At 42.0% G+C, this 27,119-nt stretch overlaps 1 protein-coding gene across 18 annotated transcripts in view; it reads right to left on the reverse strand.

Annotated features, from left to right (window-relative positions):
• Nucleotides 1-27,119, reverse strand: part of SVIL (supervillin) — a 209,602-nt gene that overhangs the window by 117,303 nt on the left and 65,180 nt on the right. The window contains exon 1 of one of the 18 annotated variants that reach the window (XM_077152584.1): nt 12,222-13,406. The exons of the other annotated variants lie outside the window; for them this stretch is intronic. The gene's annotated coding sequence lies outside the window, so the exon portion shown is untranslated. Of the gene's footprint in view, nt 1-12,221; nt 13,407-27,119 lie in introns of those variants that run through there. 18 annotated transcript variants of the gene reach the window in all.

Consider the following 27,119-nt stretch of genomic DNA (forward strand, 5'->3'; position numbering starts at 1 on the left):
ATATATGTGTGCCAACTGTTCCAAAATTAAATAAAATCCACAATAAATTAATTTATAAGAGTGGTTTTGGGTAAATAAAACCTCACATAGAAAACCTGGTGATTTGACATTAAGATTCACTGTATTGTAATGAAATTTTTATGTAAAGAGCACCGCAGGTCGTGCATTTCCCTTAAGAGCTTTTATTTTAAATTTCAAATATATTACTCAATTCTTTCACCAATCTTAAAGTGACAGAGCATAGCTAGAGCACAGCCACACAATGCCATTTTTCTGCCTGGGCCCAGGCTCACCCAGAAGCCAGGCTGCCAAGTGGTTCTAGAACATTCTCTCATGTGCCAAGACCTACGAGAGAACCATATGCTTCCTCACCATGCATGCGTGTGAATGGACATTCTCCAGGATACCGTCTCTTTAAATGGCAGTCAACTGGAAGACAGGCAAACCCACATCAGGACATTCTGTCCACACACACAACTAGAAAACCCCCATAAAATGTGGGAAGGTTAACTGTTCTTGGCGATTCCTTGGGGGGCCCAGCAAGGTATGTTTCTGTGAACCCTCCAAGGCATGCAGAGTCCTCGATGCTGGTGGGCTCTGTGCCTTCAATAGGGATCAGGCTTTTCTCAAATTAGGTTTCTTTGTGCCTCGCTAAGGAACAAAACAAAACTTTAAGAAAGAAGCTGGCCTGCACATGCCATATTTGACAAATATGGGGATATTTATTGATTAGAAGACTGGTGTTTACTAGAATATTCCACCTTCTGGCTGAGGTGTTAAGAGGTTTTCAAGTCCTAAAACAGTCAATATTGTGGGTTGTATAAAAATGTTCTAACAACCTCTAAACGTGATAAAATAATTGGGGGTGGCCTGGGAGCAGCATGTGTACAGACATAAAGTTGTGTCCAAGAGGCTGACCGACAGAACAGGGGAAAGGAATGTTCTCCTGGGAGTGCTGGTTAATCCAATCCTCTTCTGGATAGGAGAATGTTTGATAAATTAGATTTTAGAGAAAGTTCTATAATGAGCCAAAAACCAGCAGCTGCAGACAATACAGTTAAGAATCAAGATCTGAAGTCATAATTCTGGGAGGGACAGGGGGACTGACCGTATGGTCTGTCTAATTCAAGTCTTATTTTATGCCCAGAGGGCCATGGAAAGAAAAATGCTGTCTTCTCTGACTACAGCAAGCTGTGTGCAGCTGCCTGACAAAGCAAGGCCCTGCTGGAGAGAAGAAGTGCAGCCTCTGGGACCTTAGGCAGGATTTTTCTGGATTAGTGGCTACACAGAGCCAAAGTCAAAGAAGGGTCAGATCAGGACTTCCCCAACTCTATACCTCTCACAGACCCAAGGTGCCTGGCACAGCCTGGACACCTAACTTGTGAACCATGTTGAAACAAACAGAGCTGACAGAACCCAAATGTCTTCGTTTTATTTAAGGGCGACCATCTGGGTATAATGGGCCAGGTGGGTGCTGGAGAACCAGGGGTCTTTGCATAGACAATTGACTCTGCCCCAAATCCTCTGCTGCCTCTTCCCTTCCAGTGGTCACTGAGAAACCCTAAGACAGAGACTGGCCACCAAGTGCCCTGTTGACCTGTAAGCACAGGGAGGGATTATGAGCTCAAGATGCAGGTGGCTTTGCTACCATCTACAAAACCCAGAACGGTGACAACCAAATCCCCAGTGAAAAGACAAACAAGACATGTCCCTGATCACATCACTAAGACTGGCCTGAGGTTCTAGAATTTAGAACTGAAACCTTAAAATTAATTATCCTCTTAAAATTTCTCAAAGGAATGGTAGGAGCCACTGTGTACATGCACAAAAAGAATTTATTTGGGCTGCCATGTTCAATTTCTACTATATACATTATTTGCTGAAGAATATATATTTCAGTAGATTTCCAACACCGGCAAAGAAATGTTTTCAAATGGCTTTTGGGTTACAGTGGGTGCCCATGTGAGAAGAATGAGCAATGTAAAGTTCAGGACATTTTTGTAAGCTTTAATGATTCTTCTGCCCAAATGATTTGGGTTAGTTCAAATGAAATCTAACCAGATGTATGACAGATAATTATGGTCAGGTCAAGAGTGTTGACACTTCAGCAGTTAGCTTTTAAAACAAAAGAGGGTGGGCCACGGTGGCTCAGCAGGCAAGAATGCTCGCCTGCCATGCCAGAGGACCCGGGTTCGATTCCTGGGTAAAAAAGTAAAAAAAAGTAAAAAAAAATAATAAAACAAAAGAGCTTTGATCAGATATGAACTAAACATAGCTGAAGCTTGTATTTAACACTCCTTTGAAGAGTCACAAACCCATGCACCATTTCCCAGGTCCACCAGTCCAGTGAATCTACCATGAACTGAGATGAAGGTCATGTTTTCACGGCAATGTCTATTTTTATGGGCAGCACACACGATATGTAATGGTTTCCCTTAGAAAGTCAGAACTGCCAAATAATTACCACATTTCTAAATTTAAATTTGAGTTAACAAATACCTGGGCAGGAGCTGAGGTTTGATTTTAATTTTTGCTCTACTAAAATTAAACTACAATGTCACCTACTCATTTTCCCTCTATTACTAGTGACAAACTACATATTTTAAAGTGTAAGTGCATATTTTGGGTTATCTACACATATCCACATACACATGCATAATACCAAGACAACAGAGAAGGAAACATTACCAATTCACTCTAACAAGAAATAAGTCTTTTTCTACAATATGATGCTGAAAAGGCAGATTCCATGTTTCGGAATGAAGTAACTTTCAAAAGATCATTTGTAGGATTTACAGCATTATAAAACCCAGCAGAACTCAGTAGAGGGAGATACATAGATAAGTTTTACAAACTATCATAGCATATTAAAATCAGTAAAACGTACAGATATTCATGATTATTGTTGGTTATGTCTTGACTTAGTTGAAGGTGAAAGAGGACAGACAGCAAAGGAAAAGAAAATTGAAGAAAAAGAAGATGAAAGAAGAATAGTAAAGAGAAAGAAAGGGAAAGAGGAAGAAGAAGTAGTTGAAGAAAAGGAGGAAAGGAAAATGGACAGGCAGAGAAGGGGGAGGGGAGAGAATGGGAGAGAGGGGAGAGAGAACTAAAGGGAGACTCTCCTTACAGTGCTTCAAAACACCCACTTCTCCAACAGACCAAACAAGGCCAGGGAACCATCAACTGTGCTGCTTAATTTAAACACATCCTTTCAGCTCAACAGCTGGGCTGAGCTGTCCTCGATGTGCAGTCACCTCATCCAATTAAACCTGCTTACTTATCTACTCCATACAAGGGTTAAACGGTGGAGGACAGGAGTCATCTCCGTCTTTTTATTCCGAGTATTTAACAGCAGATGACTGCATTCTTTCCAGAAACAGATTAGCCATGCGGTGCTTCCAAAAAATCGTTCTAGTCTGTTATAATTTTGGCGGAAAAGAAAAGCAACGGGGAGCTATCTTACCTTCTTGTGTTAAAAAACACATAAGGACCCTAGGGCTCTTGGCGAGCTGCTCAGAGCTAGCAGTCCACGCCAGCAGAGCAAAAGGAGGGACGGATCCCCTAAGGCTGTGGGGCAGAAAAGGCAGCACAGCCACTGAGGCTCGAAAAGTGAGTGGCTGGGGGAGGGTCCTTCCAGACCATGGCAGAGCGGAGGAGACCATGGGGTGCGGGGCCTGGGCGGCCAGGAGTCACCGTGGGGTAACAACTCCTCAGGCTGCCGAGAACCAGGCCCATGGACCACCTGGGCTGGGGGCCGGCAGGCTCGGGAGGGGTCCATGGTCTCAGAGGCCTGGCCCTTCTCCAGCCCCCCACACACCCCAGCTCCACGTTGCTGGTTGTCCAAGTGCTGTCATGCCACTCGGCTGTGGATTCATTTAAATACCCAGGTTTATGTGAAACAGCCACCAAGACCACACAGACTGGGGACCTGAGGGCCGCCAAGACCCTAGAGATGTGTGGTCAACCCCTCACTTCTAGGGGAGCAGCCCCCCGAGAGGTGAAATGAGGTGTTGGGGCCACGAGGGACCAGCCCCCCTACCCCAGCCCTCCCTTCCCCCCTTCACCCCCTCACTGTACTGCCGGACTGCACGCTCTGAGCTGTCAGAGGTTTACCAGCTAAAAGCACTTGGGGAAACATATGTGACCTTTAGTTGCCAACATCCTAGGCACCCAGAAACAACCGGAATGAAGGAAAAAACGACAAGCATTAAGCAGGGGTCCTGTGTAAGTTCCAGATCTCACTCAAGCCTTCAGCACAGGGTTATGGACTAGTCACGTACATCCCAGCCCTGGGCCCTAAAGGACATAATTTTAAAAAAAGGAAAAACAAAAACAAACAAGAAAAAAAGGTCATTTAAATTCAAACCCTATGACTTGAAGCAAAAACTCAGACTTAGGAAATAACAAAGAGCCCCAAAGGACACTTTGCCCACACATTAGCAACCAGGAGCCCTCCAAAACCATTTTCCCACTGATTTCCAACCCTTTTTGTTTACACTGCCCTTTAAGTGCTGCCTTGTGATGTCTGTTAGCTTGAACGACTCAATGCTAAGGTTGTTAGTGATGTTGAGCAGGTAAAACTTGTATCTTTGAATAAACAACTGAAATGTGGAAATAAACATGTAAAATGTTCAGAGCAACAAAGGTTACCTGTGAAACTGCATCCAACAGATAATCTGTGTGTGTGTGTGCATATGCGTGATCTGTGCATTTGCACACGTGTAATCAGTGTGTTCACATGCACACTAATCTGTGTGTGTATGCATGTGCATTCGCAGTGGGATATTTATATGTTGGTTGGTGACAGGCATGGGAAGTCCATAAAACTTTCCTCTGATATAACAAGCTTTGATTTCTTTTGAAAAAACAGTATTTTACATTTTTTCTCTTGTAACCCAACCAACACAAAACACATGCATAGGCCAACGGGTGATGGCAAAGTTCTCCAACTTGTAACAGCAAATGCATAAACTGCAATTCTTTCTCTGGATCTCCATTATCCAGTAACCATGGCTATTTCAGGTTAAATGAATGCGAAGTTGAAAGTTCAATTCTGCAGTTGTACCGGTCATGCTTTCCAAGTGCCCCAAAGCCACCTGTGGCTAGCAGCTACCCTACGGGACAGCACACATCAGAGGACATTTCCACCAACACAGGAAGTGCCACTACACAGGCTGACCCGGACTCCCAGCTGCCCCTCCTTGATTCTGGCAGGTGGACAAGCCCACTCAGCAGGCCTGAAGCTTGGGTCTGCCTTCCAGATGGCGACAGGGACCTCCAGGTTCCTCTGAGACTCTCATTTCTATGTTAATAATCAAATGTGACTCATGCGTTTGGGAGTTACAGAAAAATGGTGAAAACAATGGACCCAGGCCTCTATAAAAGTGGGCTTTCAAAGATTAACATTTTTCGTATAATTCTCAGGAGACGTTCTAACCTGAAACCTGTTCACAGATCTCAGTTTAAAAACATCTGTTCAACAGTCAGCTTTTACAGCGGCCATCTAAAACAGAGCTTACTGCAAGTTATCCCAAGTTATTGCTCAGGGTTTTCAAATTTTTAAAAATCTGAGCTCTTTAATTGCAGAAATCATTGGCCTTTCTCAAATCAGCCCAGGAGAGGTGGCAGGCATGCAAATGAGCTCAGAAAACATTCTCCATTAAAATACCAAGGTAGGGTGGGTCACGGTGGCTCAGCAGGCAAGAATGCTTGCCTGCCATGCCAGAGAACCCGGGTTCGATTCCCGGTGCCTGCCCATGTATAAAAAAAAAAAAAAAATGGAGAAAAAAATACCAAGGTAATTTGTCCTCAGTTCTTACCGCATCCATTTATCATTGATTACCATTTCATCTGAAGTTACTGAATATGCCGTAATGAGCTTTTAATGAAATAATTATCTTTTGAAGGACAAATGTTGAAATACCTATCACCCTGTGAGCCAAGTATGCGCTCTCCATCTTGTGCAAAATTAAATAAATGTAGGAATAGTACTAACATACAATGTTGGCAGGAAAGCAGCTTATTTTCTAGTCTGTGTAAAGCCAGCTTTACCAGCCATAGCAGTGACCACATGAATGATCTCAAAGGAAGAGGACACCGGGTGACAGGTTATAGACGCCACACTTTCCATCATAGGCCAGCTCCGCTGACCCCGCTCATGCTACACAATAGTTGATCTAATGTGACGAGGCTCTTGCTAAACTCACTTCAAAGTCTTTCGGTAAAACTAAATATTTTTTGTTAAGTTTAATTTTAAAAAAAAGCTCTATTTTTATTTTTTGCTAAATTTAATAAAAGTTTCAAAAGACACAAAGCCTGAAGGCAAGAAATACGTCAAGTTGATTCAATTATTTGTTTCTGGAACATCCTGGTTGAAGGCTCTCAATGCCAGTCTTTGCCTCAGCAATGAAGCAACACTTTATAGATAGTACTTTATGGTGGCCGAGAGAAACATAGACTAAAAGACAGAGGAAGAGATAGAGATATGACCTGAACTTGCCTAAATGGAAAAGATTAAAACAAACAAACAAAAAAGCTTACGAATTTTATCAGTATAAATTATAGGGGAAGAGAGGATTTCAGAAGATAGAAAAGCAAAGAGTAGCTAGATGCCAGCTCTCCCAAGTACCTTCTATGAATCAGGAACTATGGCAGGTATTTTATGTTGTAGTTTAATTACATTTAAAGGTAGAGTTGAAGTTCAAGAAAATCCCTGGAGTCACATGGCTATAAGGCCCTGGAGAACTTAAGCTTCATGAGGGCAGAGATTTTGCTTTTCACTGTTCTCTCCCTAACATTTAAACCAGACCCTGGCACAAAGCAAGTACTCAGAAAATAACTGCTGATAGTAGCCAAATACCAACAGAGAGCTAATACACTGAATTAGGACATAGGGTGGAAAGTCCAGGAAACCTACTCCTCAGGGTAGGAACTCAGGTACCTCTACTGGAGTATGCTGTGGCCACTTAAGGGTTTATCATCAGGAGAAAAGGCAAAATTCAAATGAAAACAAGAATAAACCAGGATGCAAATTTAAATGAAGAAACCATGAGAGCATGATCTGAAAAGATGGCAGACACTTCCAAAACTAAAGGATTGAAGACAAAGAATCACGACAAGCCAATTAAGAAGCGAAGGAAGAAACAGGCTGTACACTTCAACAGAAGCAAGTACAGAGAAGACATTTTAAAGAACAAAAGTTTTTTTTTTTTCTCAAGATGCTTCCAAGTTGTTCTTGGTTTCCAGACACAGGACGTCCTTTCCAGGAAATGACAGAATATTTTTGAACCCTGGAATCTTTGGATTACAGAACCCAAAGAAGTAGGAGGGACTTCAGATATCCTCCAGTCCACCTGCATTTTAATGAATGAGGCCACTGAAGCTCAGAGAAGGTAAGGAGGCTTTCTAAGGTCACACAGCTGGTTATTAACTAGACCAGTGCTGCACCCACTTACTCTGCCATGTCATTGTCCCAAGCACTCTTCCGTGTCAAACATTGGGAGCTGAAAAAAACTCAGCTCCCAAAAGTAATGGCCTTCCTCCACTGGAAGCATGGAGAACATTTTGCAGGACTCTTTTTTTTGTGGCAGAGGGTGAGTAGATGGATTGTTTGCACTCATTAACCTCCCACTGCTTTCTTCCCATCAACAGCAATCCCCACTCCACTTTCTTACTGAAACTTCCTTTTGAAATATTTAAGAATGTTAGCTGCCTAAAAGCTCCTTGAAGACTCTGGAGAGAACTGCTCCAAATCCAAATAAATAAATTCCATCTCAAATGGGAGGATCTTGTGTTATGGTATAATGCATCTCATGATGTTTAGTCATCCAAGTTTAAAGCATCACAAAATTTTCTCTTTTTACAGAATTTTTAAATAGCCAACATTTCCAATAAAAAATGTATGAACTGATAAAGCCAAGTGATTATGTGTGTCTGGCTAAAATGAACATCTGGTGGAAATTAAGACCATAAGTATAATCTGGCAAACCACCTACCTCTTAATGGCACACCCAAGCTTTTTCCCTAATCCAGACCAAGCCTATACAGTCATTAGCTGTCTTAGGTACCTGAAGCAATATTTGCAAATAAATAATGGAAGTTGAAATGTCATTTGCCTCTGCATTTCATACTAGCAATTGTTAAAAGAATAAATTAATTGCAAAATAAACTGATGTAGCTGAATTTTGTAGCCATCCTAGTGTATGGAAAATCAAAACATCAGTTTACATTTTTATAAAGACACCTTTTCTAAGGAAATCTGTTTATCAACACAGTAGAAGACTCTCAAAGGTTATTTTGGCTTTAATAATCCACATCCTTGGGTGGGCCACGGTGGCTCCCCAGACAAGAATGCTTGCCTGCCATGCCAGAGGACCTGGGTTCGATTCCTGGTGCCTGCCCATGCAAAAAAAATCCACATCCTTAATTCAAAATATTTTCAGCTGTTCTATTTAGGTTTGACTGGAGTTGTTTGTCTTTGATGAGTTTACAACAGGTGTGCAAGTGCACACAAAAGCAGTCTTGTATATTTTTAAGTTTTGATTAATTGTGGCAAAATTAGGTATATTTAAGAGTGTATGCAAAAGTTTATTTAAAATCTTATATTTAAACCATTGATCTCAAAAATCTAAAAACATAAGCTTGATTTTTCTGTTCAGTGATCACAGGTATCTGGGCTTAAATTAGATGCCCAGTTTCCTACTTTGAACATAATTGAAAATCCAGAAAAATTTTCAATTTTCTCTAATTAACCAAAATATCATTTATAATTGTTAGGTGCATTATTTATGGAAACCCTTTGGATCTTCACTTAGAACCTAACTGGTTTTCCTTTATGCACAATTCTACCAATTCTAGTTATCCAGTATACAAACCTAACACAGCTAATCCGAATTTATTAGGGAAGAAGGGCTGCCACAAGATTTGTGGCCTATTTAAAAGCTTCCTGCAGTTGGAAGAAAATAATGATAAAATCCAAATGAATGTATTTCATCTGAAATGGATAAGTCATTTAATTCAACTTTAGAAGAGCAGCACATGAATTTGTATTTTTAAAAAATACAGGGTATTTGTACAAATACAGGGTTCCATGGACTCTCAGAGGGAGAGGTAATGATTTTAAAAAATTAAGTGACGAGACAGAGGCAATGATTTAAAATAATTAAGCAGACAGGAGAACTCAAAGTCACAGCAGTCCATGGACATATAATGGAGAGGTCAGAGCTCCATTCACTTCAGTAGACCTGGATTCAGGATACCCACAGAGAAGGGTACTTGGTGACAAAGCTGCAGGGAGGTTACAGCAACTGGGAGATGGCAATGGTCTTGGAGAGATGGTTCCCGTAGGCTGTGGATACTAAGGAATGGATGGTGGTGAGAGGAGCAGGTGATAGCTGGGGGTCAAGCTTTATTTGGGATGGAGGAAACTTGAGCATGCTTTCAACATGAGCAGAAGGAGTGAGAAGACCAAAATGGAAAAGAAGAGAAAAGAGGTACGCAGGCAGAGTGGCAAGTGCTGGAATGAAAAGCACTGAGGAAGGAGATTGCCTTTACCCCTGAGAAGACTTTTTCAAGTTCCTTGTCCGACCTGGTTGCTCTCGTCTCTGGGGTTCCAAAGCGCAAAGAGTACAAAGCTGGTCGGTGGACCAGAGGCACCTGGGATTTTCCTAGCCAAATCTCCGGCCCCAGCCCAGACCTACTGAATCGGAATCTGCACATTAACAAGAAGGCAGGTGGGTCCTGTGCACACTGGAGACGGAGAATCACTGGTTCAAGCGCGTGATTATAAGCGTTGAAGATCAGGATTCGAATGCAGACCCCACCTTACTGAGCGATGTGTGCTGCTGGACTCGTTTAATGGGAATCACGATACTGCCATTTTTCTGGGGCTGTTGTAAAAGTTAATGAGATCAAAGTACTTGGCACTGAGCTTGGCACACACTGACAATGAATGACATGTCCTTATTGTTCATTCCTCCCAGCCTGACTTGGACAGCAACTGATACTGCACGTCTGACCCCTTAGAATATGCACTCACCAGGGACAGGGAATAAGCTTCAGCCCTCCTCTTCAGCCACAGTGCCCACAGCTCTACCCACAGCTGAAAGGCTCACTGGACCCGTGTGAAGTGAATCCAGGTACATCAATGATCCCGAAGCAAACACTGAAGCTATGTCTTTTATTACACTTACACAAAAGCCAGTTGGAAATAGGCTCTGAACTTGTTTGGGATTAAAGGGTCAGCTTTCAGAACAGAATGAGCAAGTTCCAAAGCAACATGCACTCTTCTTTCAAAAACCTACTCCGTGTGGAGTGTCCTTACGAAACTGAGACTCCTCTCTCCGATTCATGTCACAGCACTCTGCTCCTCCCAGCAGGCCCACAGCGCACGTCACTCCCGAGAGGTTTCACCTAAGAAGATGCAGCGTAACACCTGGGAAAAGTGCATAAGTCAAATCCCACCACTAGGGGAGAGTCTTCATTTGGGGCACGGTTCCACTCACAAAGTGCCTGGCTTCAGTGCGCACCCCTTAACTTCCTGCGCTGGCCAAAGCTCACCTCCCGAAACCCCATCTCGCTGGTTGCCTTAGACAAATCTTTCCACTTGAATCATTAGACATGAGGAACAACCAGAACCTCTAATAGCGAACACCCTCCCCAGCAGGGACTAACATATGAGGATGGCAACATTGGTTTATGGAATGGAGCCAAAGTTTGATATGAAGAATCCACAAGTCATTAACCCAAGTCCGCTCAAGCTAACCATGGAAGCTTTCAGGACCTGTTGTGAAAAATCCAAAGGCCCTTTTCTCTGGACACAATTCCTCAAGGGTAGACTTTTAAACGACCCCAGGTGTTGACAAAGATGCTCATTCCAATTTGAAATTTGAAATCTTCCAAAGGTCTGGTTACCAAAAAAGAGTATGTCTCACCTCCCTGATGGCTAACAAGCACTGGTCCTACCGACAGAAGGAAGTTTGCACAGTGAACCTTCCCTGAGCCTTCTCACGCTGCCCACCTGTGTCGTCTCCTCTTCTCCTCACAGGAGTGACATGGACAGTCCCTCCCGGCAGGCCACCCTGCTGCTTGGCTCCTCTACAGTTTACCTGGCTCAGTGGGAAGAGGCAGCGCCAAAGTGCCTCAGTACTTTGCTTGTCTCCCGGGACTGGGGGCATAATTTATACTTTGCAGTTTTTCTCAACAGGAGAAACTCCCAGCATCTTGGCTAAGGCAACTCCTGGTTGTACTGTCTCACATTCAGGACACTTAACAATTCTTAACCATATATCCCCCAAATGCCAGGAGTAGTTATTGTGAAAGCCAGAAACGCTCCCAAATACTCCCAAACGTCCCCTAGGGGTGTGGGGCTACCTCAGGAAGGCAGGAGAATTCACCCATGCAGCCCTTCCTGAGACTTTGTCTTTCTAACTGATAAAAATAATTAATGTCTACACAGGTCCATCTGATATGATATAAAGAAGCACCTTCTTCAAAAAAGGGGCAATATGTCAAATAAAACTTAAACACTGCACAGCTTAATGCTATTTTTCAACAGAAGCACACCGCCAAGCTAAATTACGAAGAGACCACAGCCATCTCCAGGGTTTAACAAGGCTGCTACGGCATTTTCCCCCCACTTCGTGAATTTTAAAATGAAACCATCGAAAATCTAGAAACTAAACCAAGATTTTTTAAATAAGTTCTGGAGTGTCAGAGGTTCTATAAATTAAGTCTGAGGGATGAGAGTGGCAAGGCAAAGAGCCCTCAAGACAAAGTCCTAAAAAAGGATCATTGGAGATTTATTTTTCCACACGTATTAATAACAGGGGTGAAGTAAAATTTGACATTCTCAACTCCACACCACATTTTTATGAAAATGTATTAAGGCACTTTCTATTGTAAATATGCTTTTAATTCCAATTTTAGCACTAACATTTAGATAGAATGTACTTATTAAGCAATGTTAATCAGATTGTTAGTAATAAACCTCTCTGTACCATAAAATAAGACCTACTGTCTTTAGGGGAAAAAAAAATCCCAGTCCTTCCCAACCCCAAAAAAATATGCCCAAGGATATCTAGAAGATTTACTGCAATAACCAGCAAGTACCAGCAGGAACATTCCAATGCTCGCAGTCAACAAAATCCTTAGGAAGCATGCTCAGACAGATGGCACTTAAAAAAGCAACTGTACTTAGATTTATAGCAAGATTTTTCACTTACTTCAAATTTCTGTAAAGTCCTTGTTCCTCTAAATTAAGGGGGGGGGGAATATCACACTGCAATTCCTTATTTTTCTAATTAAAAAAAAAAGGTATAGCCTTTAATCCAGCTTTGGATGTCCAAAGATTTCCTTTGAGTCTCCTTTTGATGGATACTACTTTCAAATTCTAAACAAAAATTCAAAACTAAAAAGTTACCCAAAGTAACGATGTACAAAACCAAGTATCACAACACAAACAAGGCCACTGCATCTATCAGAAGTGATGATTCAGAAAAGGATAAATTTAGAACGGTGCTTTCCAAAGGGCATTCGGACTCCAAACTCAGGAAATAGGTAAAGGCGACCTCCCCAAAGTTTCTTTGAAAAAAGAATGCCAAAATGTCATGAAAAAAAGTCTTCTTTTCCAAGTCGCCGCGTCCTCGATGCCGAACTCCCCCAATCTGGCCTTTGTGTGACCATCCATTACTGGGTAAATCCACGTGAAACCCGAGCAGCTTTCAGCCTCGCCAGTCAAAAGCAGAGTGGCAACTCTACCCGGGCCGGACCTTTTATGGCCTGAACTGGAGAGCCTGGATACCAGCTAATATACCAGAAATAGCTCTTGGGACTCAGAGGATCCCATCAGCTGTTACAACAGGCCTGGCCGGCAGCTACTTGAAATGCAATTAGATTGCCAGTGTTGTTTTCAGCTCGTTTTATAGAGAAATTAAAAGTACAATGGAGGTATACTGATAGGATACAACAGTATGGAATTGGACGAACAAACATCTCTCTAACTTCAGCATTCAGTTTTCTTTAGTTTTTTTTTTTTTAAAAAAGAACAGATAATCATGATTAAAGCTCAAAAAGTAAATAACATACACACACACGTGTGTGTATTAAACAGTGTGCTATAATGGCACGTGTCTATTTCAAGTTACAAATTGTGTAGACATCTGTGAATTTCCAGCCACTTCCAATGATTGTAGAAAAGTCATCATCAGAAGAAAGAATTGTGCAGCAAGTACTTTCTCTGAAACAACACACATATGTTTCCTTATAACCAAAGACGGCTCTAAACTGGCAAGCTGGATCTGCAGATGGCTCTTAAGTTGTATACTTCACTCACTAACCAGATGGACTTCAGCTAATAAAGAAATGAACCACTGAGCCTAACCATGTCTTTAAAGGCCATTTATAGTTTAAGCATGAAAAATAAATATTAAAACCATGCTTACAAAAATACTTACAACCGGAGGCGAACTGTGTTGCCACGGATAACAGGAAGCCTTCATTGTCTGTTCCGGCGTCCGTGAGTCACGAGCTCCCTAACACTGGTTTTGGAGCAGAGGTTCTCGGCTAGTAAGCTCCAGGCCCCCGGGCCCGGGTAAGCTTTCTCCCACAGCCAGCTGCAGCTCTTGAGGAGGCCTCACAAAGCAGGCCCTGAGTTCCGGTTATTAATTAACCATGCAGGACAATGCCTCCTCCTAAACAGAAGCCCTGTGGCCAGGTGAAAAGCTGGCAGACTCCCTGCACAGCTGCGTGACTATTCTGTATGAGGGTTCAAGGCAAATTTTGGACACAACTCAAGAAAAGGAATACAACCTCGTGGCAAGACTTTTGCATCCTAATCTGAGCACCGGTCCTCATCTTATTTTCCTTTTGGCCAATTTGCTTTTTGCTCATTTAAAATTTTATTTTACCTTGCTTTAGGTATTTATGTTAAGCTGCCTCAAACTCCTCCTGGAGTAAAGGTGGGTGAAAATAAATAAAAACTTATGTAAAACAGTTGACTTTTCTTTTAAGACAAGGTAGAAGGGGGAAATGAATCACTGTTACCAAACAATGTAGTCTTTTCCTAAAAAAAAAATTGACTCCCACAAAATAAACATCTAACTTTTGTATGACTCTTAAGTCACCCACCCTTTCCCTAGAGCAACCAAATTGTTTATCAACCAAATTGTTTAGACACTGCCAGTATTGGAATCTAACAGAATAATTCTTCATATTGCTCTATCTTTGTTGAAATCCCTGTTAATTTTACCTGTTAATCCCTTTAAACACCTTTCTAGATATTTTCACAATCTGCCCGACTCAGAAAGCCCTCTTGCCACACTTTTTTCTCAAAAATGACAGTAATCAGAACTGACATGTGTGAGGGTAGATTTCATGATATACCCATGAAGAAAATGGAAAATCACATATTATGAATTAAAATTTGAATAACAACTAGGCTTATACTAGGTTTATATCTTTCGAATATACTACATAAACTCTCCCTTTCCAATCTGTTTATTCATTTGCTCCTCAAATATCAGTATATCATACAACTACTTCTCATTTACTATTATAAAAACATAGTAGTTTACTATTCTTCTTAGTTCACGGTATCAGCTATATTATGAGTTTTAAACTGGCTTTGTTGTCTAATCTAGGACTCATAACTACTGATGACATACCATGTTCATGAACTGGAAGACTCAATATAATAAACATGTCAATTATCCCAGAAACTGATCTACAGACTTACTGTGGTTCCTAACAAAATCCAACAAGATTTTTTTTGTAACTATAAACAAGCTTATTCTAAAGTATATATGGACACACACAGGAACTAGAGTAGCTAAGACAATCTTGAGAAAGAATAAAGTGAGAGGAATCAGTCAACATGACATCAAGGCCTACTATATCATTATAATAATCCAGACAGTGGTAGAAGGACAAAGGAACAGAATACAGAACTCAGAAATAGACAGCACAGATATGTCCAACTGATTTTTGATCAAAGGTACCTTTTAAACAAATGGTGCTAGAGCAACTGGACATCCAGAGGCCAAAAAATAAACATCAACCTAAACCTCACACATCATAAAAAATATACTAAAATGGACCATGAGCTTAATGATAAAATATAAAACTTTGAGAAAAAAAATAGGAGAAAATCTTGGGGATCTAGGGCTATGAAAAGAGATTTTAGACATAATATCAAAAGCATGATCCATAAAAGGAAACACTGACAAATCAGTGCCCGACAAAATGTAAATCACTTGCTCTGAAAAAGACCAAGCTAAGAGAAGGAGGAGACAAGTTACAGACTGGAAGAAATTATCTGTGACAAAGGGCAAGAATCTGGAATATATAATGAACTCTCAACAATCCCTCTGGAATATATAATGAACTCTCAACAATCCAATTAGAAAATGAGCAAAAGACATGAAGATACATCTCACTGAATCAGATATAGAGACAGCAAATAAGCACATGAAAAGATACTCAATGTTATTAGCCATTAATGACATGCAAATTAAAACCACAATGAGCTCTCACTACACGCCTGTCAGATTGTTAAAAAAAAGCCAAAAACAAAAACCAGTGACAACACCAAATGTTGGATGCAGAGAAACTGGCTCACTCCTACATGACTGGTGGGAATGTAAAATGGCACAGCCACTTTGAAAAACAGCTTGGCAGTCTCTTCTAAAACTAAGCATGTACTTACCATGATCCAGCAATTGTAGTCTCCGGCATTTATCCCAGAAAAATGAAAACCTATTTTCGTACAAAAACTGGTACACAGATGTTCACAGTAGTTTAGTTTGTAATAGCCCCAAGTTGGAGATAACTTAGGTATCCTTCAGTGGATGAATGGTTTAATAAATTGTGGTACACCAAGCCATGTCATACTACTCAGCAAAAAGAAGGAATGAACTTTTGACAGATACCACAACGTGGCTGAATCTCTGGGAAGCACACTGAGTGAAAAAAAAAAAACAATCCCAAAAGGTTACATGCTGTACAATTCTGTTTACATAACATTCTCGAAACATATCAAAATTATAGGTATGGAGAAGAAATGAGTAGTTGCCTGAGGTCAGGGAGGGGAGTGGCTGGCTAAAAAAAGGGCCGCACGAGGTATCATGTGATGGGATTGTCCGACTGGTCTACTGACTGTTTAAGACTAGGACACTGGTTGTGGTATTGCATGATAATTCTGCAAGTCACAAACAATGGAGGAAACTGGATAAAAGGTTCATCTCTCTCTATTTTTTCTTACAACTACATGTGAATCTACAAGTATCTCAATGTTAAAGGTTTAATTACATCTTTTAAAAACTTACTTTAAATGAAACTCCTAATGTGACCCATTTGTAAAGGGGCTACTGGGTGTAAATATACTTTTAAATAAATCTATAGAGACTTGGCCGTTGTCGGTGCAATGCTAAGAACTTCAAATCTGAAATGTTCCTTTTTCCTAACAAGAGTGGAAATCATTGACCCAAGGCAAAATCTGTGATACAGAGTAAGAAATAGAAAGCATTGCTTTATAATTAAAGTTGCTTATTTAGCAGGTTCTAAGATTTTAAAATATCCTTAGAATTGATCATATTCCCAGGACCTATCCAATAACAGGACAACTCCACATAATCTTCGGGAGAAATTGAATCCACAGTCCAAGATAGCGATTTTTCAAAACCTGACTTATACGTTAGAAAATAGCAAGAAAATAACTCTTTGGGAAAGGGTCATTTCAAATTTCAATGTTACTATAAATATCATAGAAAACATACTTTTAAACTCCATGAGTCAAAGTCTTCGAGGCCTCATACTTGACAATAAGAAGACAACACAAAAGTCCAGTCTACTAAGATGTAGAACAGGCAGATTGAGAATCCTTTATTTTTCCAGAATCTATAACATAAAACCTAGATCAAACACCCTGAACTGCCCCTTCTGAGGACCAAGCTAATCTGTGCTGGGCTTCCGTTTTACAGAAGACATTAGCTCTGAGGAACGTCACTGCATGCAACAGACGAGACAAGGCTTCTTTCCAGTTCCTTGAAGAGAGAAGCACAGCAAGTTCAAACATCTACCTTCTCTCGTCGCCCTCCCCCAAGTTTCCTTCAACCCCACTTCCCCCCTCAAGCTCCTGGCCACCTTATTTCTCTTCTTCTCTCACCACAAGTCTTCCATAATCACTGTCTTCACGTCCTTCGTTTCCCATCCCTTCCCCATTGGTTTCACAACTTGATTTCTGCTCCCTCCACACCCTCAGAACTGCTTCTCAACAATGGACGCTTCCTGTACCTCTCCTGGACTTGGCTTCTTCACGGTATCTCACACATTGCATCCCCTTTTAAAAATGTCTTTGTCACACCTTTCCCTGGCTCTCCCCATGCCTCGCTGACCCCTCCCCTCCTCAGTCACCTCACTGCCCCTTTTCCTTCCACCATCCCCCCACTCACAGCAATGTATTTCCCAGGATTCTGGCCTCAGTATTCTCCTGACTCTGCCTATCCCAAATTGAGTTCAGCTGCTCCTGAGGCAGGATTCAGAATGCTGGAGATTCCCTAGAATTCAAAGTGTCAGGATGGCTCAAAGAAGCACAGCAAATAATGCTAAAATCTTCATCTCCCATCATGATATTGACTCCTGTTTTCCTGACTCACCAACATCCCCATCACCATCCATCTGGTTATCCAAGACAGAATTTGGGCCACTGCTCACTTGGACTCATCCCTCTGATCTCAGCGGTCACCAGGTCTTGCTACCTGAGCATCTAAAACACGTCTCAGCCGTGCTTTCCTCTGCTTCCATCCCCCTACCCCACCATGCCCTCAGCACTATCATGAGAGCCTCCAAACCTTTCTTACTCCTGCCACCTCTCCAAACCCATCCTCTTCCCTCCTTCCAGAATGGCCTTCCTGCAGCCCAGACATGGCCGCCTCACTCCTAACTAAAACCTCCGCCAGCTCCAGCAGGGGCTTCCTGAGTGTGGTGCTGGCACGTGCTGCCTCCAGTGGGCAGATGGCAGCACCTCACCGTGGAAAGCTCACATGATGGATTTTTTGAAAATGCTCTTTTTCAAGAGCCAACATCAGACTATTCTTATATAGGAATCACTTTGACCCTCTTGCACTTAGAAATTCTTCAGTGGGAGGGAAAAGGGGTTGATTCACAAATAAACACCTCTAAAATTACATCCTGCCCAGAAATGATCTTACATAGACCGAAATCTTCAGTGGCTTTTATGGCTGTTATTGTTAATAGTTGTGACGATCACAGACAATTTTAATGCCAATAATTTTCATGCCATGTTTTACTACATACATCACATCTTGGAAACACCTGTGAGGTGTGCAACACATGTGAATATCATCCCGCATAAACGTGTTGGGTGAAAATGGAAGGTTGTGGCCTGTTGGATAAATTCCAAAGTCCCCAGCTTCCACAGCCTGACCCCTCCTCCCTCTTCAGCCTTGTGTCCCCACACCCTGACCTCACAGGTCACTTGTGACCTCACTTGCCATCTCTGCTGTGTTCAGGCGCTTCTCTCTGCTCAGAATGCCTTTCCTTCCTTCTCCATTGAAGAAACCCCTTGTCATCCTTCAGACGTAGTTTTCCTTTATTTCTGCTATAACCCTTTCCAGGCAGTGTCAGCCACTCCTGACCTCTAGACTGTGAGCGTCCAGAGGACAGAGACTTCCCCTTAATCATGGCATCCCCAGGATGCAGCAAGGTCAGCCAACTGAGATCAATGACATAAACGTATGTCATACAAAGACTCAAAACTAGAATAAAAAGTAGGTTACAATTAGATCCATTTTTCTCATTTTAAGTTGGCTAAAGTATGCTTCTCCTTTTGCTCAAGCTGGATGAATCGATATTTGATACCCTCTGAAGGTGGGCTGAAAGTGGCAAGATGGCCCCTCTTCATAGGCAGAAAACAAAAGACATATCGTCAGCTCTCAGTTTTCGTGCAACAGCCTCACTTTCCATTTCTCCCGGTTTCTGAAAAACTAACAACACTGGAACATTGGCTAGAATCATCAGTGCAGGGAAAGGAAGACCACAAAGCTGTCGGTCTAACTGCTCCTGCCTTCTGCAAAGCTCTGCTTTCTAACTGGCAATGAACTTCAGCCATCACGGGAAGTGTTTTTTTTAAAGCTGCTCATTTCCAGTGGATGAAAAGACTAGGCAACCACACCCGTATTCTGTCCTCATTCCTGCTATGACAAGACAAGATGTAGAATCATGTTATTTTCTCAAAAAGCTTGTGTTTTATCATCCATGCAAGAACACGGGGGCATGTCTTCATTTCTTAACGTTGACACTGTAGGGGTCTGACATTATGGCTTTCTAAACCATGGAAAAATAATTTGGTTATTTTTCCATGGTTTAGAAAAATGTCAGATTGATCATTTTTTAAAAAAAGCAAAAAGGGGATATTATTTTCAATGAGAATGTTTCAATCAACAAATTCCCTCTCCAGATAATCAAAATCAAGCAATGTCTCTCTGTCTGTCTGTCTCTCAAAGCTCATGGCAAGCTTTACTGCCTTTAGATGAAAATCCTTCGAGCTCCAAGGTCATCTGTAGGTCACTGGCTTGAACAACTGATGAGCCAGCCAGCCGCTTCAGAGCAATGGGTGTGTAGCAAGGCTCGGCGTGAGCACAACTGCTGGCTGTACGCTCCAAATGAAACGTGAGTTTGCCAGGGATGACCTGGACTGGGCTCTGTAAGTCCTGGCACCAGGGACACGGCTCTCACACGGTTGGACTAACACCGCATTCCCAAGACCAGGCTCAGAGTCCTGGGGGTAACTGGAGATGTACAAAGTGTGACACGCTCCATTTAGGCCGTTACATATCTAAAACTACGGGGTTTCTGCCTCCTCTCAAGCAGCAATCCATCGCATGGCAGAACCACAAGAGGCTGCTTCTCACACTGGGACGGAGACTTAAAGCAATGCAGCTGGTGGGGTCAGGATTCCTTCCGCACACTAGAGGAGAACCAGAGAAGCTCTTTTCTTTTCACGCTGTTGATTACACGTGGGTTTTTTGGGTCGATCCCAAATACCCAGAGGGAATGGACACTTCTTGTTCCTGAATGGGAATCAGTAAGTCTGTCTGGTAAGAAGGGGTGGAAAGGCAAACATCTGTGCTGCGTTACAAAGGAGAACCAGGAGCAACCCCTGAACCCCAGAGATCCCTTCGGTTGGAAGCGCCAGGCAAGCGCTCAGCAGCTCTGTAGGGGTTCTCATGTCAAAGGTCACTTCTGATTCTCCTGCAGGAACAGAGTTATAAGAGATGGCTGGCCCAGGAAGCCTGACCTACCCATAGAAAGTGGAACCGAAGTACTGATAATTCTACCAAGCTGAACCAGGACATGTTGTATCTTAAAATATTATCTGTGGCTCCGAACGAATATCCTGGACACAGCTCTCCGGTGAGGAGAGAGGGGACGTCCAACCCCAAGGTTTGGACAGTGACCCCTATATTGGGGGTCAGGGATGACAAAATTGAGGAGGTGACACTATCTGAAAACTGGAGAGGGTGGGAGAAGAGGGGGCATCTGTCAAATATGGGGATGAGCTGGTGGGGGCAGGGGCATGAGTTGAGGAGGACAAGTCATTGCTAGGGTAGAAGGAAGATGCTGAAAAACTGTGTGAAGTTCAAGACAAAAAAGAAAACAATTGAAAAATATAAGAATTATAATATGAGAATCAATTGAATAAGTTAAGCTTTGTGAAACACTTCATTGACTTATGCTTTCCATTTTACCACCAACAGGTAAGACCTTGGTTTCTGTCTGGGAACTGAAGGTCACTGGTCTGGACTCAACAGCCCTACCCAGTTCCAAAAATGTGAAACTCTAATCCTAAGGCAAAGAGCCATTTCCCATACCACCAAGAAAAACAAATAAGAAAGGACGGAATAAAGAAGGGAAGGTGGTCCAAGGAGAGAGAAACTGTGTCCAGGCAAGGCTTCCTTGAGTGAGAGCTATTGGGCAATGGGACAGGAGCCGAAAAGGAAAGCTCTCGGGCACACCTGAACTTCCTCTGATAGAGATCCATGCTCTAGCAGGCATTCTCTTCAAAGACACTAAAGTTATCTGTTGAATTTGTTAGACCAACGAGGATTATTCGTTAGCATGTATGGATAATCCCCTTCAGAGGATCTACTGAAAAAAATCTGTTGTCATTTTCATCCCACCTAGAAGTGGGGTAGAGAATGCACACCATCGGAGGAAAGAGAGGAGGTAAACAAATATATTTTAAAAATATTACACCTACTTAGATGGAACTTCTAGGTACTTCCATCTCCTTAATTTGTCCTTCTTCAGCTCAGCTCCTGCCCCAGTGGCCTAAGCCTCTGAGTCCTGAGGGCAGAAACTCTTGGATTTTGTTGACAGATGTTATCTCCAGTGCTGAGAACACTGCCTGGCACATAGGAAGTGCCCCCAAATATCCAGTATCCATTGAACGAATGGAATGAATAATATATACTTTGTTGAGAAAGTGCCAAAACATAGATTTTTTTTTTTCCAAAGGCAGCTTTACCCTTCAATGACAGCCCCGCATACCCCACTCCCCAATCTGGGATCATAAACCCTGCTGGTTTGTGGACAGACTTTTCCACATGCCTGAATTCACTCACCACCTTCTCCAACCACCTGTATGGGAACGATTTTTTTCAGTAAGCAGTGCTTGATTTCAGCACTGGACTCTCTTGCAAAACGTTCCCTACGTCTTGGTCTTTGGGGCTCGGCACCAGGACGGGGCCCCCGTTGCCCAGAGACCCTTCAGGCTGGCCTGACTGGTAAACCTTCCCCACATGGCAGCCCCCAGGGCAGGGTCGCTTTTCAGGGTCAGGCTCCCAGGGCCCTCCCTAAATGTCTTCTGATGATGGCAAGATCAGTCCTTCCTCCCCAGAAACATGATACCACTTCTTATACCAACAAGAATTAATTCAAATCCCCTGTGGGCAGTCCAGGATATGAAAATGACAGTAATCTAATCTTGCAGAGGAAGAAGTATGAATCATCATTACACGGTCTGACAAGGAGCAAAGTGACTAAAGGCAGGCCAGGCAGAGGTGAGGGTCCCCTGTGAAACCTCTGCGGGTTACAAACCTTTCCATGGGGGCACCAGCCAGTGGCTACGGCCAGGCCAGGGAGGAGAGAAAGGACCAACAAATTCACATTCTCAGGACTGCATTTTAAAGCTCCCGTATCCCAGGATCTGGGTGGGGTTCAAAATCTTGCCTGCTCCGTCTTTGGAATCTGGCGTCAACTGTTTATGCTCCAAATCGTATTTATAACTGTGAACTGCAAAGTTTGCAGAATTCATGGAGTCTCAGTAAAGGACCTATGAGTCCCAACCTTCTGCAGGAGAAATAAAATATTCCCCCAAGCCAACGTTGGGTGACAAGATTGAAAAGAATGTTCTCTTCGCGCCACAGAGACACATAGTTCTGAAAGAAGAATTTAGCTTTTCCCTGAGACCATCAAAGGAGCCCTGAAGCTCCCCATTTTCCTTCTCCAAGAAAGCACAGCCCAAGTGCACTGGGTGAGTTGGTCAGGCGTCCACAGCCGCTCTGAACCATCGCTGGCCTTTTTGCACAGCTGTATTCAATTTTCTGTCCTTGGGTTTTTTTTTTTAAAGGAACATTTCTTCTAGGGCCAGGATTCTCAAGTTTTATGGTTATACAACTCCTTCCCAGGGCCAAAGAATGTTTGAAAGCCTTAAGCCTGGCAAAGAGAATTAGCAAAAGTGAAATAAAAACTTAAGGCTTGTGCCAATTTATATTCAACCTTTTACTTGATGGTTTTGTGTTTTGTTTTTTACCCCTTAAGACTTTTGCTACCTATTTTTCATGCAAACACAGGAGTGGGGGAGTGGGGTGGGAGTGGGGAGGGAAATGAGGACCAGAGAAGTACAAAGGTGTATTTCTCTTCTGCCATGGTTTCTGTTTCACGTTCTACTGAAAATTCTATTTTAAATAGGGCCCGCATCTTAAATTGGATCTAATAAAATATCACAAAGAAAGCGATTCCTTCGGGATTTTTGTGTGCCTGTCTGTTTTGCCTATTAGAAAGCGGGACACTCTCTGATGTTTGGTAGGAAAGCATCAGGAAAAAAACCTCCATTTTTACTTAAAAGTAAAACTTCGTGGCAGTTTGAGATGAAATTCCCTAAGCGTAGTTATTATCAACATCCAAATATCTTTGCCAGAAAAAAAAAGAGAGGAGATGAGGCCCCTCACTCACCCACAAACTGCTAACCAGTTTTCTAATTGTATAGCCAAACAGCGCGACTCCTCTCTCTTCTTATCACCTAAGTTCCCACACGCCAAGGAAATGCATCTGAAGACCCTGTCCACAGGCCCACCGCCCACCTCCGGGCTCACAGGGGAAGCTGCCTGCCTCATACGGGCTCACTGGACCTGACAGGCCAGCAAAGCTCGGGCCCTGGGCCTGAGGCCTGGGAAAAAGGCACTCACTCCCCCACTGCAGGCCTGGCTACGCCCCAAGGCAAGCGAGATGTCTTTGAGAAACAAAGAAATTTGCGCTGATCTACCCTGACTGAGCAGGAAAACATGAGTCAAGTCTCCTCCATAAAGTGACGTGAGATGCGGTTTATGGTACCTGCTCACGGGAGCCCGGTTCTCTGAAAGCAAAGCGAAGACCTGTCCACTGACCTCGCCCAACCCTCCTCGTGCTGTGTCCCTCAGAGGCCAAAGGCTTTCACTCTGCAGCCCCCTTCTCTTGCTCTTTCAGAACCAAGAACCAATGGCCTTTCTGCATGTCCTTGGGCAAAGTCTTCAAGCCAAGAGAGCAGGTTGAGGTTCAAATGGTTCCTTCCAGGTAGTCACTCTCTTTCTGTGGTCCAAGGTTGCCGGAAGTTACTGAAAGGCCCTAAGTCTTGGGCATGGGACAGTCTAAAATCCAAGATCCCAAAACCAGGGTTTCTTTTAAGCCAGACATTTCCTCATGGATGGCAGCTCAGCTTCCAGCAGAGCAGGACACACTACCTCTGACATTATTTTCTCATGATCACAAATATAAATCACATAGGCCTGTGCCCTGAAGACACTGAGGCATCTTTCAGAATAAGACTGTTTTAGAAAGTAATACTTAAAATTCTCTCCTCAAAATCCCCAATACATGCCACCCATATAAACAACAAAACACAACCAAACACCAACCACATACAAAATTAAAACATGCACGCAAAAAACTGGTGTCAGGGACTTTAGCCAGCTCCTGGAAAACTCTGGCATTCTCTAACTTCATGCCAAGCTGGCCAAAACATTGGATTTTTAAAAATATTGTTTGACAGTAGAATTTATATTCTATATAAGAAAGCCAGAAATTTTAGCTAAAACCACTCAAGATATATAGAATCTGACTCACCAAAACATGCAAACACACATTCACACACAAAAAGAAAAAGGACTGAACTCATCCAAAATGAGTAGTTTTTATTCAAGTGCTCAAAACACAAAACAGTAAATGGGCTTTAGCGTGCAATTAACTGCCTATTTCCATCCAACATTTTCTCAAGAGAAGAGAGAGCCAGAGATGTTACTTGAAGGAATATGTATCTTAAAAAGTTGTTTTCATATAATCTAAAATAGTAAAATAAAATAAGAATGCATTAATGAAAATGGGTGAGACCTACAGTCAAAGTACTTTGAGGTGGATGAAATACCTCAAATAATGGTGTGCGACTTTTTGAAAAGTAACCACTTTTTCCTACACTTCTCTTCAGGAACTGCTCTCATCTTGGTGGCCCAAACAACATGTTCTCCCAATGCCAGAGGAGATGCAATGAAGCATCCTAAATACAGTGTTGCTTAAGAAAGACTTTTCCTGCTTCTAAAAGCATACGTCTTTTCTTTTTATTCTGGTTCCAAATGAAGATTTTCAAACTTTTCTAACTCAACTGCAAAATCCATTAGTAAAATCCTTCTCTAGGATTTCTTCTGATCAAAATAACAAAACAAAATCAAAACATCAGAGAGCAAAGCAGAATGGCACTCCTTTGAACCCCACTCTAACACCTACCTCCTGCCCCATCCTTGCCTAGAAGTTGGTGTTCCCTAGAAGGATTCGTGCTCAGAAGAGCTGGTTCCAAGGGAAAAGTTGGCCTGCCACCCTTCCAGGACCTCTATGCTTTTCAGCAGAGCACGAAAGAACCTCAGAGTGACTGTGATTTTCATCATTTTTGTTCCTTCTTCAGCTATCCTCTCTCTGCCTCTCTCTCTTTCTCCTCTCTCATCCTTACCTCAATTTTATCTCCAATCTGGATCATTTTATCTCCAATGTGGATTGCTCCCCTAAGCTCTGGGCTCACATTCAAATACCTTCCTAATATGTCTATCTGGATATTTAACAGGCACCTCAAACATAATACTGCCACTACAAAACTCTTGATCCTCATAATTAGCCTTTCCCATTGAAAACTATACACACATATACGCCTCCCTCAGTCTTCCCACTCCTTCTCAGAAATTGCTCAAGTCCCAAACATAGAAGTCAGTCTTAACTGCTCCACTGTCCTCAATTCCTTATAGCTCATTTCATCACCAAGCATCTGAGTATCACTCTAAGTCTGTCCTACCTACCTACCTACCTACCTATCTATCTAATCAGCTTTACTGAGCTATAATTCACATACCATACAATTGACACATTTAAAGTACAATTCAGTGGTCCTTATTTAGTCACAGAGTTGCACAACCATCATCACAATCAAATCTGGAAATTGTTTTTATCTCCCCCCAAAAGAAATCTCATACCTATTAGCAGTCATTCTTCATTTCTCCCAAACACCTAGCCCTAGGCAACCACTAATCCACTTTCCATCTAGACTCACCTACCTGGAAATTTAGTATAAATGGAATCATATAGTATATGGTCTTTTGTGTTTGGCTTATTTCCTTTAGCATAATCTTTTCAAGGTTCACTGGCATTGTAACACATATCAGTACTTCATTCCTTTTTATGGCTGAATAATATTCCATTGTATGATATGGTAGGTTGAATTAATGCAAATAGGACTTTTTGAAAATTTTGTTTTTAGTTAAGATGTGGTCCAACTGAATGAGATTGAGTCTTAATCCTATTACTGCAGGCTTTATGAAGAGAAAAGCACAGTGAAGGAGAACAGATCCCAGAAGAGAAGAGAGAAATCACTGCTATGTGCACTGCCATGTGATAGAAAAGCCAAGTACCCAAGGATCACTGGCAGCCAGCTCCAGGATACCACAGTCTTTGGGGTAAAGGTGCTGCCCTGCTGACACCTCTCCTAGCCTCAAAACCATGAGCCATTAAATTCACATTATACAAAGCCAACCCATCATACAGTATTTGTTTTAGCAGATGGTGAACTAAGAAATATGAATGTACCATATATATATATATTTTTTTGAATGCACCATATTTTATTTATATGTTCCTCAGCTAAAAGACATTTGCTTTTATAAATAATGTTGCTACGGACACTCATATACAAGTGTTTGTGTAGACACATGTTTTCATTTCTCTTGGGTAAACACATAGGTGTGAAATTGCTGGCTCATACAATAAGTCTATGTTTAACTGTTTGAGGAACTGCCAGACTGCTATCCAAAGCAGCTGCACAATTTTGCTTTCCCACCAGCAGAGAGGATTCCCATTTCTCTACCTCCCTGCCAATACTTGTTATTATCTGCCTTTGATTAAAGCCATTCCAGTGTTTGTGTGAAGTGTTATCTTTTGTGATTTTGATTTGCATTTCCCTTATGGATAATAACGTTAAGCATCTTTTCATGTGTTTATTGGCCATCTGTATATCTTCTGTTGGAAAAATGCCTACTCAGATCCTTTGCTCAGTTTTTAACTGGGTTATTTGTCCTTTTTTTGAGTTGTAAAAGTTCTTTATATATTCTATCTACAAGTCCCTTCACGGACATATGATTTGCAAATATTTTCTCCCATTTTATAGATTGTCTTTTCATTATCTTGAAGGTATATCTTTTGAAGTGTAAAAGTTTTAAATTTGAAAAAATCTGGTTTATCTATTTTTTTATTTTGTTGCTTCTGTTTTTGGTGCCATATCTAAGAATCCATTGTCTAATCAGAAGTCACAAAGA

This window comes from Tamandua tetradactyla, chromosome 1 (genome assembly GCF_023851605.1).
Source record: "Tamandua tetradactyla isolate mTamTet1 chromosome 1, mTamTet1.pri, whole genome shotgun sequence".
In the NCBI taxonomy this organism is placed as follows: Eukaryota; Metazoa; Chordata; class Mammalia; order Pilosa; family Myrmecophagidae; genus Tamandua; species Tamandua tetradactyla.